The sequence below is a fragment of the Phragmites australis genome, chromosome 4, assembly GCF_958298935.1.
Source record: "Phragmites australis chromosome 4, lpPhrAust1.1, whole genome shotgun sequence".
In the NCBI taxonomy this organism is placed as follows: Eukaryota; Viridiplantae; Streptophyta; class Magnoliopsida; order Poales; family Poaceae; genus Phragmites; species Phragmites australis.
This window is the reverse complement of record NC_084924.1, coordinates 31,682,200-31,694,278: the sequence shown is the minus strand read 5'-3', so window position 1 is coordinate 31,694,278 and position 12,079 is coordinate 31,682,200.

Sequence of the window (12,079 nt, the reverse complement as noted above, 5' to 3'; positions counted from 1 at the left end):
AGATAGTCATCACATAGTTTTTAGATATATCTGATTTTATTTTTGAATATTCAATATTCGATGGATACTTGTCTCCTATGTCTGAATTCGACATCGGGTATTACTATAATATCTAGAAAAATTACCGGATATCCAATTTTTCAGAGGTTCAGTAGGTTGATCTGTCTGAAAATATATGATCCGTTTGCACCCTACTGAAGAGCGCGTAGCTGGAAGATCGAATTGTCATAGGCTGAACTGTCCTCCCAACTTCTACCGCTTCCCTCCTCCTTGCTCCTTTCTGCTTCTTTTCCCCTTTCTCTTCATGTGTTCTGTTCTACGTGGCGTGCTCTTGCCCGATGATCATGGTTTTCTTCAGTGTTGTGGTCCCTCCTTTCGTTAAGCACAGGCACAGCTGCCAGTCCATCCCACTTAGTGTTATAATATATGGCTTGGCCCATTATGTTTGAGCAATTTCAAATAAATCTTAAAAATCTAAATAAAAGTGGATATAGTCATATCTTGCTAGTAGAGATGAAGGAGACCTACTTATAAGAAATTATCTACTCTACCTATTTAACATGTGTGAATAAGAGGATTAGAATAACACGTGCACATGCTCGCCTCGGCAGGGCGAAGGGCTCGGGCGCACAACACATATGTAAATGGTCCGTCGAAATCGGTTTAAGTAACTTGCACAGGTGCGATTTTCTTTTGTAGTTTTATTCTTTTTGCTACATGAACAAACAGATATATGAAAATCGTATCAGTTAAAAATCGATCATAGCACGTAACAAAGTCCCATCATAGTATATCTCACACATTCCAAAATGTAACAGTTTCTGTTGATTTGATGCTTCTGTGACACTAGAGGTTAGACCATAGGTCAATTGATGGTTAGACCGCCAGCCGTTCAATAGCTATAAAGTCGTGATGATTACTTCTGACACAAGCTGGCGGTCAGACCGTCAACCCTCTCGGTCATACCGTGAGCAAGGAACAGAGTGTTAAAACTCTCTATTCTCGGGCGGTCAGACCGCCAGCCAAAGCAGAGGGTCTGAACCCCTATGTTCTTTGGCCCTGGCGGTCAGATCAGGTCGCGCCACGATCAGATCGGGACTGAGGTCCGAACACATCTCAAACATGGCTATACAGCGGTCAGATTGGCAAGGCCCTTCTGTCAGACCGCGACACTTGAAACTTGAACAGAACAGTTTTTCTATACAGCGATCAGATCGGCCATTCCGACGATCAGACTGTCACAACTCAGAAACACTAAAAGACCGTCTTTATTTGATTTCTTTTAAACTAAATTTCACACTCTATATGAAATGGAAGTTTGAGCAATTATGATATTTTAGATGTCTTAAGTAAATGCACATTAACCTCTTTTAACAATACGGCACTTATTCTATCAATCCGGTCAATTTTTTTCTCTAATCTTCTTTGACTGACAAAAGAAAATACCCTACAATTATACCTTTGCCTTGAGCTAGCCATTTTCGTATTTTCCAAACATGCTTCTTCTAGCTTCACAACACATTTGTGACTAACCTTTTTATAACTCATATAAACATGTTAGTCTATAAATTTCGTATTGTCATTAATTACCAGAACACAAAATAGGGGCCTAGATGCTTTAGCCGCTGCCACGAATGATTATCGGACTCTCATTGTGCAGCGAGTGTTAAGCACTCAAATGGATCAAACGGAACAGCTACAACACCACAATTTATTTTATATGTTTCTCATAGTCAAAGATTACTGTGTTTGAGTCATTATTGATATAGGGAGCTGCAACAACTTGGTAAGTTCATATTTGATCCATAAGCTTGCTTTGCTGACAAAGACTCATCCACACCCCTACCATATTCAATGGATCAACAACAGCTATAAGATGAAGGTAATGCAAACAGCTATGGTGTATTTTTCTACTGGTTCATACCATGATTGTGCTAATTTTGATATAGTGCTCATGCAAGCGTGCTCTCTTTTGTTAGGTCGACCATAGGAGTTTGATACCGATGCAACACATTATGGTCAAATTAATAAATACACCCTTATACATAAAGGAAAGAAAATAATCTTTCTACCTTTAACCCCTATTAAAATTGTGAAATGTGAAAAAGAGATAGCTGAAAATAAGAGAAAAAAGCTTGAACTTGAATTTGAAAATCAACAAGTAGTAAAACATGTTTACCCACCTAAAAGGGACAAATCAACAACACATTCTAAGTCTGATGGAATTAAGTTGAAATGATGTGTTATGCTTGCTACCGAATCTGATCTTGCTACAATTTATGATAATAAGTCGTCATGCTATGCTTTGATATGCAAAGATACATTAGTTTTACTCGAGGATATATCTAGCCCTTCGCCTCATGCTAGCACTAATTTTTTGCAGGAGTATATTGATGTATTTTCAACTGAAGTACCCTGGGATTACCACCTATTCGAGGGATAGAATATCAAATTGATTTGATTCTGGGAGCGACCTTGCCAAACCGTGCTGCATATAGGACTAACCCAGAAGAGACTAAGAAAATTCAGTGACAAGTCCAAAACCTTTTGGACCGCGGATACATACGATAAAGCCTTAGTCCTTGTGTTGTTCTCGTTCTTTTGGTTCCTAAGAAAAACGGTAGTTGGTGTATGTGTGTTGATTGCAGAGCCATCAATAATATTACTATAAGATATCAGCATCATATCCCTAGGCTAGATGATATACTTGATGAGTTGAATGGTTCTGTAATTTTCACTAAAATTGACTTGCGAAATGGATACCACGAGATTAGAATAAAACTTAGAGATGAATGGAAAACTACATTTTAAACTAAGTTTGGTTTGTATGAGTGGTAGTTATGCCTTTTGGGTTAACTAATGCACTTAGTACTTTCATGTGATTGATCATCTACGTGCTATTTTTAATGCTTTAAGAAATACATGTTTGTTCGGTAACCTCGAAAAGTGCACATCTTGCACCGATCGAGTCTCTTTTCTTAGCTATGTTGTTACTCCACAAGGAATAAAGGTTGATAAAGCAAATATTGAAGCCATAAAGAGCCATAATTTGATGTGCTAAAATTGCCCGCTACACATTCTATTGTAGAGCAACCAATAGTGGACCATATTAATATTTTACCTTTGTCACAAGATCATTAGCTTGTTATTACTTGTGATAAAGAAGAGTCGTGTGGTAATGCTTTACTTATATCACGACCACAACTTGTGTGTGAATGTGTTAATTCTGATTTACCAATGAATAGTTATTCTAAAATTAAACATGTTCAATGCATTGCTAGTAAGCAAGAAAAGCTGATATTACTATCTTCTATAAATACTTTAGGTTATATTGAATTTGATTATCTTTATGATCTGAATAGTTTAGAGGAGAAATTAAAATTTAATTTTAATTTACCATGCTTATCACATAATATTTTTCATATTATTAGCAAATACAATATTAAATTAGAATATATGGTGCATCTAGTTTATATTTGTTCAAATTGAAACCTTCGATTATTGTCTCACAAAGTGAATATTTAGAGGACTGCAGTAGCACTATTAATGTCATCTCATCGATTGCAACTAAGTTTAATTGGTATTCATATTCACATACAAGGCGTACACAAGATACTACAAAAAGAGTGTGTTATCTACTTTCCATTTAGGAAGTAGTATAATGCAAAAACTAACTTTTCGGTACATAGAAAATATTCATGACTTGCATTTTCTACTAAATAAAAATATTTAATTCATTCCACTGATGAATCCTTTCATCTTGAAGTGTATGAGACAGCCACCAGACAAAAATCTCTGCGGGTTCTATGTTCTTACTTTCATGCACGTATTCAGTAGAGACGGAGGCGCTAACAGGTTTAATGATGTTGAGGTATGAAATTACATATCGATGCATTCTTTTCAATTTCTATACGTGTTCAAGGACTAATTCTTTCAATTCTTTAAATGCAGAGCTTCAAACAACGCACAAGTGCGATACAACCTACAGAAATACGTGACATTCAAGAATAGATCATTGGGTTCTTCATCGAATATGTTATCAATCCAAACAGTGAGTTTCATGAATCGATTATGCCATCGACGCATGAGAGATCTTTAGATAACACTATACCTTCTAGTAGAGAGTATGTGACAAGGAGGAAGCCTACCAAGGGGCCTGATAACGTATATATCACCAAATAACACTATATTAATGAATGACATTAATTACTATGTATTAACTAGTATAATGCATGTGCTAACGCTACGACGACATTTCTTAATGCAAATAAAACAACCAAAAGGCGATATGCACAGGGGATATCCACATGACAAATGACAAAACTACTTTCAGGTAGAGCTTGCAACTTGGATTTCAAATACAACTTTGATTCAACTTTGAGTACAAATAAATAAGTCCATAGAAATTATGACATAATGAGGAACCTATTAAGAATACATTTATGTTATATATCAAAGTTATTCTCCATTTTCATTACAAGAAATATTGTTAAGCAGAGTGAGAATATGTACCAGTTTTTGTCACTACAGCACCAGTGATGTGAATATATACGCAGTGTCTTTCTTCTTTATGAGAGAACACACATTGATTGTTTTATTGCCAGTTCCACCACAGAAGACAAATGTTATCAATGTTATCATGCAGCTACACATAATAATATCATTGACCATTGGTAACCACAAAAGGTAGATATTTCCCAAATTCAATCTAGTTATGTATCAAGAAAATCCTCAACATTCTTCCTACCATCCCCAATCACAATGCTTCCTGTGTTGGATGTATGTTCCACCAAATTATATCGGTGAGGTACTGTGCAGTAATTTGTATGGCATTGGATTACAAATTCATTGAAACCAAAAGTTCACCTACTAATCCACTAAATTCTTGAACCTTATACAGAACTGAAGATCGCAACCCAAACAAACATTTTCAATTGTATATAAAATTATGTGAGTGTCGGGAATCCCATGAGAAACCATGTTGGTGTTTGCAGAATGAACAAAGTAAATGGATCTTTAAATGGTGAAGTCAATTGAAAAGGCAATAGAAATGGAAATGCAGATGACCAAACAATCATAAAGAGCTTATCTTGAATCCTATGAAACCATGCACATGGAAGAACCTCCGATGATAACAAAATATTGTGTACTATATCTTGCATCCTAACAAAATATATATGAAATTTTAGTAAACTAAATCAGATTTCTTCATTGCATTTTTGTCATCACATGTATCAAAGGCTTTTGGCTTCTTCTACTTTCAACCATCACAATTATACTTATGAAAATAGGACATGAAGACAGTCTCTCATGTTAATTATACACTTAGTTTGCTGTTGGTAAAAATAGCAAAAATAAAAAATAATTGCAAGAATAGGTCTAGGAATCCTGTGAAATACTAGTTGGTTTGATGGAGCTGATAACATCTTGCATGTCAGCTAGTATTGTTACTGACCCCACAGACCTATTCAATCACAAAGAAAAAAAATAAAAACAAGTAAAAGAATGACACTTTGGCCATTCTTTCTTGGTAAGTAAAATCACAATGAAAACCTCATTTGTTTGTCATACCTCTCGTGGGGATCATCTTGACACAAACAAAATGTTGTTAAAACAAAGCAAAACCTTGTAGTACAGAGCTAAAATGATTCTTTGGGCAACTTTTTATCACACCTTCAAAATCAACCGAATGAAATTCTTATAGTACAAGGTAAAAATTTGTATGATAGTCTAACATAGGCATAAATACCTGCAGGCTACAAATGCTTTCACAATTACAAACATAAAGGATAATTGTGTAACTTAGGCTTTAGCTCATGCTTGCATTTAGCAGAATGTAAGGGAGCTTGACAAATGGCATTTTCACAGTATAGCAAAAACACACATCGACACTTTCATAACCTCACTATGAAATCTGAAAATTGAAAATATGCAGACATTTCACACATGTAGAGCATGTTGAAACTTTCTGAAAGTAACATCTCATCAGGTTTGTCGAATATGATATTTTTTTTATAGGAAAAGGGATAATCCCCCCACAAGCTTTTATATTAAATAAAAGACGAAAAACCTATGCAGGGTTTAAGAAAACAAACCTAACTATATGAGAGAGGAGAAATGGAAAACTAAAGCAAAACTAAAGAAAAAAACTTCATGATAAGGTGTCAAGCCAGGAGATGACTACAACTCTCGTTGCAGAATTTACTCTATACACGTGAAGGGCTATAAATTCTTTGAAGTTGCCAAGTCAAAGACGTTAAGATGACTGGCCATTTTAAAAGATCTTCTCATTTCACAATTTCCAAATGCAGCAGGTTGAGATTATGAAAACTTCCATGAACAAAGGACCCTAGAAATTCTGCTTTGCCAGAATGACATTGCTGGTGAATTGTTGATTAGGGTCCCAGTATATGTTAATTTTTGCCTCACATTTCTTGCTAAAATTACAATGCAGAATCATGTGATCTCATGTTTCTTTTGCATTGGCATTGGCATTGCATAGCACAATTTTTAGTTACAATTGATTGTGAAGTTCTTTCTTTTGATAATGTTTCTTGTGTTCAATCTGTCAACACTCATTAACCAGGCAAAAACTTTCAACTTGGCGTGCATTTTGATTTCGAAATCCATGTTCAAATATGACTATGTTTTAGTGAACAGGTTTATATCAAAGTGTAGTCTTCAACCTTTTATTTTCATTGGTTGTACAACAATTTATAACAAATTTCAAATAAAAAATGTGAACTGTAGAATAAGACATTGCCTTAATGCATATTTTGACAAAAAACCTAGCATATTAAATTAAATTCCTAAGCATAATTGAGTCTTTACAAAATCAGATGCGGAAAAGAACATTTGGAAGTAGATGCACATCATCGTAAAGAAAGAAAACCTAGCATTTTGCAATGCAGAACCATCAATTACCTGTCACAAATCTACTAAACAAATAATTGTCGCTGCAGCTGACACTCACAGTCAGAGATGGGCCATGGAATCTCGTTGCAGCGGACACTCACGGTAAGAGGCGAACCTTGGGATGTCCTTATCTTAGCTTTGAAGACCTCAATGTATGATGATTAATGGGATATGAGGTCGTCCCCATGCTCGTTGCCAACAAGGTGAACGGCTCGGTGGCAGCCTTCCTCACAACCCAATCGTCGCCGGTGAGCGCGTCATGGAGGCATAACACCGCGGTGGAGGCAGCTCAGCCGTGAGAGGCGGCCGAGGTTCTGCCGATGAGGGAGATGAATGCGGGCTTGGCCTTGAACGCGGCGCTGTGGAGGAGCATGATGAGGCATGGGAGGAGGGCCCAAAGGTAGGAGGCGAGGTTGTCGGTGGGGGCCGTTGTCACGTCCCGAAATCCGTAATTGCATGTTTAGTATTAAACATGCATCATTAGCTTCATATTTGAATCTGGATCACTTTCGATCGCCAGATTGAAATTTGCATTGTGAAATCACGATTAGGATCTCCTAAGGATTTAAATCACGACATAAAATTTTCGGAGTTTTTGGAGCTCTACCGCACCTCAATTTGGATTAATGAGGTGTGAGAAAAGAAAATTGGAGAGAGAATTGAATTAGAAACAAAATCGGACTTTTTCTCTAACTTGTGGGACCCACATGAGGGAAATATCCCTCACTCTCTCTCTCAAATGGGCAGCAGCCCCCCTCTCTCTCTCTCTCCCCACACGTGCTCTCTCTCCCTCTCACTCTCTCTCTCTCAAGCTCTTCCCTTTCCCCCTTGGTTCCAGCCACTACAAGCGAAGCCGAGGTACGTGTATGGTACCCACGCGACCACACACTCGAGAGCTACTCATCCATCCATTTGGTTTTCGCCATTTTGAAAGATTCGAGCCAGTATTCACCGTTTTCTTCCCCTTAGGCACGCCCACCTTCCGGAAGCTGGATCTGAAATTTGGAACTTTTCGGCGGAGAAGTGATCAGCTAGAAAGTTCGTCAATGACAAGGTGAACATCCCGATACCCTCTTTCCATATTTTCGTTGGTCGAATCGGTCGGCATCTAGTTTTTTGCCGTGGAACCCTACTTTTTCAGTTATAGATCTACTTTATGGGTTCTCCACGTTTGGGTCACAGATGTCGTCCAAACGTCCTCGTGAAACATTCACATACGTCCTAGAGTTATTTTATTCCAAACCGTTTTCGAAGTTTTCGCCGAAATCTCCATTGGCGGCCCCTCGAAAGTCTAGAGTTTTAAAAAGGTGTTTTGTCGCCGTGCTGGCGGTCTAACCGCCAGGGTCAGAAACCTATTGAGTGGGGCGGTCTGACCGCCAGGGGACAAAACCCTCTGTACGCAGGTGGTCTGACCGCGACTCTTGGCGGTCTGACCGCCCATATGCCTGTGGTCTGACCGCTGTCAGCTGTTTCAACACAGTTTTCTGTTGGCTGAAACTTGTAAAATTCATAATAAATTCTCTGTAACTCCAAAAATTATGAAACCAATTTCATTGGTTTCATAATAAACTACTCTATCTATTAAAAATATCTCTAGCCATTAAATGTTGAATTAAATTTCTAAGATTAATTAATTAGGTTAAAGCTTCATTAATTCACCGATAATTCTTCACAAGTCCAAAGTGGGCGAATCCAATTTTGCTAGTTTTTTTATGACTTGTTCTATCTAGGAAAAATATTTTCATGTATTGTAAAGCATATTTTTATGGCATTTCATCTTGTGCATATTGAAGTATGCATTGTTGCACTTTATTCATACCCATGGCGTCACATCTGTATGTCTTATAGTGACCGCCGATCCGTCGATTCCGGAGGCCGAAGGAGATCCCGTCGCGCCGTATCTTTCTGATCCAGGGCAGCAAGGCAAACATCTATCATATTGCATCGTGTTAACTTGAAAGTCTAAAGTGTTATCTATGCTTATGTATGTATGCATGTGTCGGGTACCTTTAGATAGAACCTATGCTGTTGCATTCTTCTACCTTGGTCACGAGTTCATGTATGTTCCTTGAAGCCTAGAGGAGATGTTGATGTCTAAAGGTCTTCGCTATGCTTAGTAATACTTACGTATTTCGGTAGAAGTCGAACGCCGGCGTTCTCCGTTGTTCGCGAGGATAGGATCTACTACTGTTTACAATTACATGTTGTTGGTGATGGTATGGTTGGTGAGTGGTGAGTATGAGACGAGATGTGGGCGGTGTTAGGGGTATTGTCTGTCTCGGTGGAAAGTCCAGGGGGCAGGTCGGGAGAGGAAACCCGAGCACCATAGACCGCTTGCATCGTTTAAGGCCGATCGTCGAGGTAGTCGGCTTTAGCACTTAACTTACTCACCACATGCCGATCTAATGGTAAGGCGAGCTGAATACCTTCGCAATTGTGGCTTGTAAGCGGTACTAGTTTGCTCCGGGAGTAGTTATAGTATCGCCGTGCCGAGCGATGCATGCCCCACACGGTTGGGGCTGATTGGGAAAGGTTGTCACGGGTACCCCTTGTGTGCACTTTAGCGGGTGGCACAAGTTGTATGGTCCTCATGTTGTGTGGGTCCAGGAGTACCCCTGTAAGGTGTATAAACAGTTCGAACTGCTGCGCTCTCGGTTATGATCATGTCTATCGTTTATCTGCACCCGGTCGTAGAGTTCTCGTTGTGGTTTGTGGATGATGACATGAGGTTGACGGTTGAGCATGTGATTTTAGTTTGGGTATGGTGGTTGGTGGTTCGAGTTGGCACTTGTTCACATTGATATACTTGTTGTTACTTTTACATATGCTCAGTTGTTGATTATGGCAAGGTAGTTTCGTATAAGTTGGTTAAGTTAGTTGCTCACACCTATGTCTAGGATGCTTACTGTTTAATTAACTTAACCATGTTTAATTCTTGCTACCAGCTTAATGAATGATCCTTGAAGTCGGGAATATATATACTCATACTGTGTAAGACTTGCGAGTACCTTCGTACTCAGGGTGCTGCCCTTAAGTTGTTGCGGGTTCACAGGTCGGTGAGGAAGAGGCGGTGTTAGGTTACTTTGTGCTTGCCGATCAGGGTGGCGGGCAGGAGTAGCACACTCTACTATGAACTAGGTACTTTTGGGACGGTACCTAAGGGCATATGGCGCCGTCAGCTTTTGTTGTATAGGTTTATCTTCCGCTGCGTAGTTGTTGTTTCCTTTTGATACAAATTATGGAAACAACTGTATATTTAAAGTCTTGTAATATAAATGTTTAATTATGTGCTCTTTATTAAACTATGTTGTGATGAATATGTTGGAAGGCATGTGTTCCGATCTTTAGGCACAAAACACGTGCCAGGACTGCTGGAGCGGTATTTTGATTAATCGTCGTGGTTGTGATTATGTCAATGATCCGCTTGATGATTAGTTCAAATACTGTTTGGTCGGGTCCTCACAGTCGTGGCCTCGACGGCAGTCGTCGCGGCGAGCGCGTGGCGAGCTACGTGCATTGGTCTTGCTCGTGGAGCAACGCATTCACGAGAGGCCCTAGTGCCATAGGCGAGGACGCTGTCGTGCCCACCGCGACGCACGTGATGTCGACGAGCGTGACGCGCATGGAGGAATCCAGTCCCGCACCCGCTAGCGTGAAGGCCACGAGCCTAGGCACGAGAGACGCAATGACAACGGACGGGTTCTCGCCGACCACGAGCGCGAAAAGCCGAAGCGTGTGCCACCGCAATGACGTCCTGTCAGTGGGCTGTGTGTCGAAGACCGCATCCACGAACTCTGGCAGCTCATCGGCGTCCAGCCCGCACGTGAAGATTCATTGATTTTTGGAGGGTGCATGTGCGCGACGACGGGATCAAACTGGATCTTGCGCGCCGGCAGCCCGAGGCGAGCAGCGAGGTGCACCATCAAGGCGAGGTGCTAGGTGGTCAGCGCCGGGCGCTTCGCATGGGATGAGGGTGCGCCGTTAGGGAGACGAGGAGCTGTGATAGCGGATCTGGAGAAGGAGGAGGAACTAGTGGAGGAGGAGGAGGACCGGGTGACAGGGTAGGGCTGGGGCGGTGTGAGGAGGGGAGGTTTGGGGAGGGGAAGGGGATGCAGCGGATCTGGCGGACAGGAGAGGGGCAACGGGAAAACCAGGAGCGAAACGCATGTGGAGCGTTCGGGACTCGGGAGAGTAAGCGAAAAGATCATGGGTCTGTGAGTGTTAGATGAACAAACGCTTTGGGCCATCGGATTTGATGAAGTCATGCGAGAAAAGATCTGAGCGCTTTATTTTGAGGAAGTATGATTCCTGCATGTATAGATCGGGGTGGATGAAGAAAAATCATTTGTGTGCGGATAGAAAGTTGTATGGACGTAGAAAAAAATTGAATTGATATATATTATATATATATATATATATATATTATATAGGGGTATAGATATAGATTAGATGAACCGTACGTTTTAGCCCATCAAATTTGATGAAGCCATACGAGAAAAGATCTAAGCGCTTTATTTTGAGGAAGTATAATTCCTACGTACACAGATTAGAGTGAATGAAGAAAAAATTATCTATGTAACAACATAAAATTATATAAATATAGAGAAAATTGAACTAATATATTATATAGAACTAGTACAATACCCGTGCGTTGCAACGGTATCCAAATATTTCGAATATATGTCCTTCTATTATCATAGCATATCAATCGAAAAATAACATATATCATAACGATATTCTCAATTATTTCACCATAAAAATAATTACAAATAAAATGCATCTCTATTCTCTCATAAACAGCGAAGGAATCTCAAGCTGATCAGACTTCTGCATCAGTGCCTGCATTCTTTAATCCATCTCTGCTCAACACCCGGCGAAGGAGTTGCTTAATGTTCCCATCATGTCTAAAGAGGGGTAACCCACAAATTAAGGGGAAAAAATATTCATCACATGCAGAAGAATATTTACGAACGACTTATCCTCTTTGCAAGTGACAAATCATACAAAACAACTTAGGCTTATTCCAATTCTTTGCAGGTGACAATCATACAAAGCAACATAGACTTGTTCCAACCCAAATATAGAAAGGAGAGCTACATGTTCCTATTGTGTAGACTATAAGAGGATATTGTTTGTGAAATCTTCCATCGCAGCCTTGCTGGTC